Source organism: Phalacrocorax aristotelis, chromosome Z, assembly GCF_949628215.1.
Source record: "Phalacrocorax aristotelis chromosome Z, bGulAri2.1, whole genome shotgun sequence".
In the NCBI taxonomy this organism is placed as follows: Eukaryota; Metazoa; Chordata; class Aves; order Suliformes; family Phalacrocoracidae; genus Phalacrocorax; species Phalacrocorax aristotelis.
This window is the reverse complement of record NC_134311.1, coordinates 66,350,323-66,356,322: the sequence shown is the minus strand read 5'-3', so window position 1 is coordinate 66,356,322 and position 6,000 is coordinate 66,350,323.

The following is a 6,000-nucleotide window of genomic DNA, read 5'->3' as shown; positions in this document are numbered from 1 at the left end:
ATAAAGCCTCTGTGGTATGGAGGGATGATGGCTGAAATATAAGTATGGGGAGACCTGGCAAATTGACTATATCACACTCCTACAGACCCGCCAAGGCAAGCGCCCTGTGTTTACAATGGTGGAAACAATGACTGGCTGGCTGGAAACATATCCTGTGCCCCACGCCACTGCCCGGAACACTGTCCTGGGTCTTGAGAAACAAGTCCTGTGGCGACATGGCACCCCAGAGAGGATTGAGTCAGGCAATGGGACTCACTTCTGAAACAGCCTCATAGACACGTGGGCCAAAGAGCATGGCATTGCGTGGGTGTATCACATCCCGTCATGCACCAGACTCCAGGAAAATCAAACAATACATTGGACTGTTAAAAACTACACTAAGAGCAATGGGGGGTGGGACATTTAAACACTGGGATACACGTTTAGCAAAAGCCACCTGGTTAGTCAACACAAGGGGATCTGCCAATCGAGCTGGCCCTGCCCAGTCAGAACCCTTACGTATCGTGGAAGGGGATAGAGTCCCTGTAGTGTACATTAAAAATATGCTGTGGAAGACAGTCTTGGTTATTCCTGCCTTGGGCAAAGGCAAACCCATTCGTGGGATTGCTTTTGCTAGAGGACCTGGGTGCACTTGGGTGATGCGGGACGATGGAAGAGTCCGATATGTACCTCAAGAGTATTTGATTTTGGGTGAAAACAGCCAATGAACTGAATGGTATGATGATAATTGCTATATAATACTGTATGTCATCTCTTCTGTGGTTGCTATATGCCATATCAGTGGTATCCCAGTAGGAATCTCCCAGACTAATGAAGAATGAACTTTGATTGAACCAAGCCAAGTGCAGTGATGATGGAACAAGGACTGACTTCAGCACACAACAATCCAACACCACACACCCTCTCTCCTACCCTGAAGGACTATTACGATAGATGGAGCGCAAAGTCATGGACTAAATTAACTCAGTGGACATTTTGCGGGTATTTTAGAGACATTTTACAGAGGTGGTCCATACACTAAGGGAATGATAGCTGTGTATTTGTGGAGTGATTACTGGGGGTGAGATTATTGAGGTTGAAATTATTGAGGCTAAAGTTATACCCACATTTCATAGAAGTTAACTTCCAGGGAGGAATGCAGTTGGCATGCTGGAAATTGGTTCAGTCATTGTCCCCTAAGCAACACCACCTGCACTCTTAGATGTTGGGAACACTGAAGGAGCTCAGTGTCCTAATCTAAGGGAGATAACTGGAGGAGGCAGTGAAGCGAAGGCTTCATGGCTAAACTCGTCCATGAATCACTGCAGATATGGGGGCTGGATGGAACCATGGAACCATGCCCGGACATCACGCCCTGTGGGTGAACTTTGCTTGTTATAAACTCATTATAATACTAAAATACACACATCCATCCCAAAGTTACCCACCTCCAAGGTACGACCACCCCTCACTGAGCATGCACTCTGAATTTCTCTTAGTCTATACCTTCAAATCAAAGCGAGGAATTTCTACACCAATCAGTAACAGAAGTATGTATGACTAGAGTCACTCAAGCTCCACCTAAAACATAAAGTAGTATAAAAATGACCCCAAGAGAGGGGGACGTTAGGGAAGATACCATCACGGACTACTGGGATCAGTCGACAGGCTGAACCTCTCTTCTCCTCCATAGGGATGCCTATTGGGTAAGACTTGAACACTTGGTTATACCAAGTGATCCCCCCGGGAAATTTAGAGAACAAGCTTGTTATTTTGCGTTTTGGCGCTTTATACTTCCATATGCTTTGCAGACAGTGTATTTCAAGAGCATAAATATTTCCTTCAAAGAATAGTGATGAAAGGCATACAAAGGAACAAATATTCTATAACACATTTCAATAAATTAAGTTTCTCTGAAGTATTTATATAAACAACATTTCCTTTAATCCTCAATTAACAGTTTATGGTGCAAATCCAATCTCTCAGTCCAACATTCCAGTTGTTACTGAGGCAGCTCTGACAAGGTGAGCCACAAAACAGACTGTGGAGCTGGCACATCCCTTCAGTTCACCTCTTTGCTCACTGAAGTTCAGCAGCTGAGGCAAAATGAAACAAGATGGACCTGAAGCAAACTTCAAACATATTTTGGGCAAACTTCTATTACTCAAATCCACAGGAGGCAAGTATGACTAAATGTCATTAATACATACGAATAAGTCAAAAGAGCAAGTACCTTGGATTAATTTTGATAAAGTCCTCCTTAGTTACTAGTAGTACACCATAAGAGCAAAGCCTCATTTCTAAGACAGCTAAATGAGCATAATGCCCACCACGCACAAACAAATTCTGATCAACTCCTGAGTTCACATTAACACCCAATAAAATGGAATTTAGGTAGTTATGCTTTTGTACACTATCAGACTTAGTAATTTTCTTAAATAAGAAACACCACAGAACAAAAGTTGCTTCTCATTTCTTTGTTAACAAAAATATACCATTAGTACTTAATATTTTACAAATATATCCCTAATTTAAGGAATTTACCAGAGATCATATACCTTGGAGAAATCTACTGCGCAGCTGAATATGCTTATCTCACCTTTCCTAAGCCAACTCACATCTGTCTCAGTTACAATTACTGTATTAAAATCAGAGACAGCTGTCTAACACTTAAATTACCTCTAAAATTTTACAAGGATCACACGTGATTCACGCTTGCAAAATAAGGGCATAAATTTATTTTGTAAATCATAGTAATTTACTGTCATTCTAAGATGCTGTACCAAATGCAGCATTGTAATTTCTCTCAGGTTCTACAGGACTTGAAGCATGCTGTTATAAACTCAAATTAGCCAAGTACATCTGTATTAATATCTACGATGTCTTCCCTGTTCATTTTGAAGACAAATTTTGACCACAGGCTCTAAAACTGTTAGGAATCTGCTAGATAAGGGTTAATGTCTGACATTTTTTGAGTCTTGTTCGATTGGGTCTAATCTAGTTTTTCCATCTCTGTCTTTCCATTCAGTTTTTCCATTAATAACTACTTCCACCCTCACATATACCCTTTTTTTCTTTCTTTTTTTTAAAACATTTTTTTTAAACATTAAGAGTCAGTTCATAACCAAGGCAAGCAGTAAGTAATCCAGCAATCATCACCAGGCTTAGAAACCTCTGGTCAGAGGGCTAATTTGCTGAAGGGAAAGCCTCTTTCTTCCAGCTTTCTTTCTAGAGGTCAAAAGAGCACGCAGTCAGAAGGCTGAGGGGTGCCCTCATCACAGCCTGCACCTTCCTCAGGTGGCAGCGGAGGGGAAGGTGCTGGTCTCTTCTCTTTGGGGATCAGCAACAGGACATGAAGGAGATGGAATGAAGCTGCATCAGGGGAAGTTCAGGTTGGACATTAGGGAAAGGTTCTTCACTGAGAGGGTGGTCAGTCCCTGGGGCAGGTTCCCCAGGGAGGTGGCCAGGGCACCAAGCTGTCAGAGTATCTGCATGATGCTCTTAGTCATAGGGTTTAGTTTTTTCAGGTGACCCTGTGAGGAGAAGGGAGCTGGACTTAATGATCCTCATGGATTCCTTCCAACTCGAGATATTCTGTGATTCTATGAACATATACAGTTTACCTTAACTCAACAAAATTTCTCTCTGGGCTACTTTCTCCAAGAATTAGTAAGAGTTCTTTATCACCCCACTTAGGTGCCATAGTTCAAGAAAATTTGCACAACCTGCACAACTTAAAAGTTCTTGAAGCTGCTAATAATGATAAAAGTGTATCAGTCATTGCTGTGCAAAGCTGTTCTCTCTAGACAATTCCATATTTTTAATTAAAGCTAAAAACATTTTCCCAGTTTGGATCATATTAAGTATACAGAGGAACAACACACTTGTGTTTAAGTATGGTTTCTTTCACTTTCAGAAATAAAAGATGTCATAAAACTTCTAAAGCAAGGTGGATTATATATATCCAAGACATTAGTTGTTACAATATGTTCAAAGTTCCCAAGTATTCAGAGGTGTTAGGCTAGCCCAGTTTCACAGGGACATGTAACAGGACAGTTAGTAAGTGTTGACAGAATACCACAGGACAAAAATAATTTCAGAGTGTATAGTTACAGGACCAGTCTGTCCTGTCCTCTAGCAGCATACACATTTACAAACACAGATCTCAAAAAGACAGAAAGAGTATATGGTTTTGAAGCAAAGAAGCAGCAGAATCTACTGTAGCAACCTACCAATTCTACTTTACATTCACACCATATATACATAAATGCATACACACACACATATATACTTTTATATAAACCCAAAATAACAGGAAAACAGTCGTGGCAATGCCATATTCTTGGCTCTGAGGACAAAATCATAACAGCTTTCCTTCTTCCATCAACCGCAACTGTTCACACAGCACACTTTTCCTGTTGTGCTTCCACCAATTGAGGAACACAGCCCATGTCTGAACAGCCAAGGCCTTACACCTTACAGAATCACAGAATGGCAGGGGTTGGAAGGGACCTCTGGAGATCATCTCATACAACCCCCCTGCTTGAGCACGCATACCTAGAGCAGGGGGCGCAAGAATGTGTCAGGTGGGTTTTGAATGTCTCCAGGGAAGGGACTCCACAGCCTCCCTGGGCAGCCTGTGCCACTGCTCTGGCACCCTCACAGGAAAGGAGTTTTTTCTCATGTTTAGCTGGAACTTCCTGTGTTCCAACTTGTGCCCATTGCCCCTTGTCCTGTCATTGGGCACCACTGAAAAGAGCCTGGCCCCATCCTCTTAACACCCACCCTTTAGATATTTATAAGCATTGATAAGATCCTCCCTCAGTCTTCTCCAGGCTGAACAAAGCCAAGTCTCTCAGCCTTTCCTCATAAGGGAGATGCTCCAGCCCACTGATCATCTTGGAAGCTCTCCGCTGGACTTGCTTGAGCAGTTCCCTGTCCTTCTTAAACTGGGTGGCCCAAAACTGGACACAGCACTCCAGATGTGGTCTCACTAGGGCAGAGTAGCTGTAAGCCTGCTGTCTGCCAGCACTCCAAGGTCCTTCTCAGCGGTGCCACTTTCCAGTAGTTCAGCCCCCAGCCTGTACTGGTGCCTGGGGTTGTTCCTCCCCAGGTGCAGGACCTTGCACCTGCTTTCGTGGAGTTTCATCAGGTTTCCCTCGGCCCAGCTCTCCAGCATGTCCAGGTCTCATTGGATGGCATCACAGCCTTCTGGTGTATCAGCCACTCCTCCCATCTTGGTATCATCAGCAAACCTGCTGAGGTTACACTCTATCCCATCATCCGGGTCATTGATGAGTATATTAAACAGGACTGGACCCAGCACAGACCCCTGGGGAGCACTGCTAGTGACAGGCCTCCATCCAGACTCTGCCCTGTTGATCACGACCCTCTAAGCTCTGTTGCTGAGCCAGTTCTTTGTCCACCTCACTGTCCACTCATCCAACCCACACTTCCTTAGCTTGTCTATGAGGATGCTATGGGACACAGTGTCGAATGCCTTACTGAAGTCAAGATAGACAACATCCCCTGCTCTCCCTTCGTCGACCCAGCCAGTCACGCCATCACAGAAGGCTGTCAGGTTGGTCAAGCATGACCTCCCCATGGTGAATCCATGTGGACTATTTCTGATAACCTTCTTGTCCTCTACATGCCTGGAGATGACCTGCAGGATGAACTGCTCCATCACCTTTCCAGGGATGGAGGTGAGGCTGACTGGCCTATAGTTCCACAGGTCCTCCTTCTCACCCTTTTTGAAGATTGGAGTGACATTTGCTTTCCTCCAGTCCTCGGGCATCTCTCCTGTCCTCCATGACCTTTCAAAGATGATGGAGAGTGGCTCAGCAAGAACATTCACCAGCTCCCTCAGCACTCGCAGGTGCATCCCATCGGGGCCCGTGGATTTGCGATGATCCAGTTTGCATAGGTGATCTCTGACCCAGTCCTCCTCAACTGATGTCTTCCTTTCTCCAGATTTTTTTCTCTCTCTTCTGGGGGCTGAGATGCCTGAGAGCCAGTCTT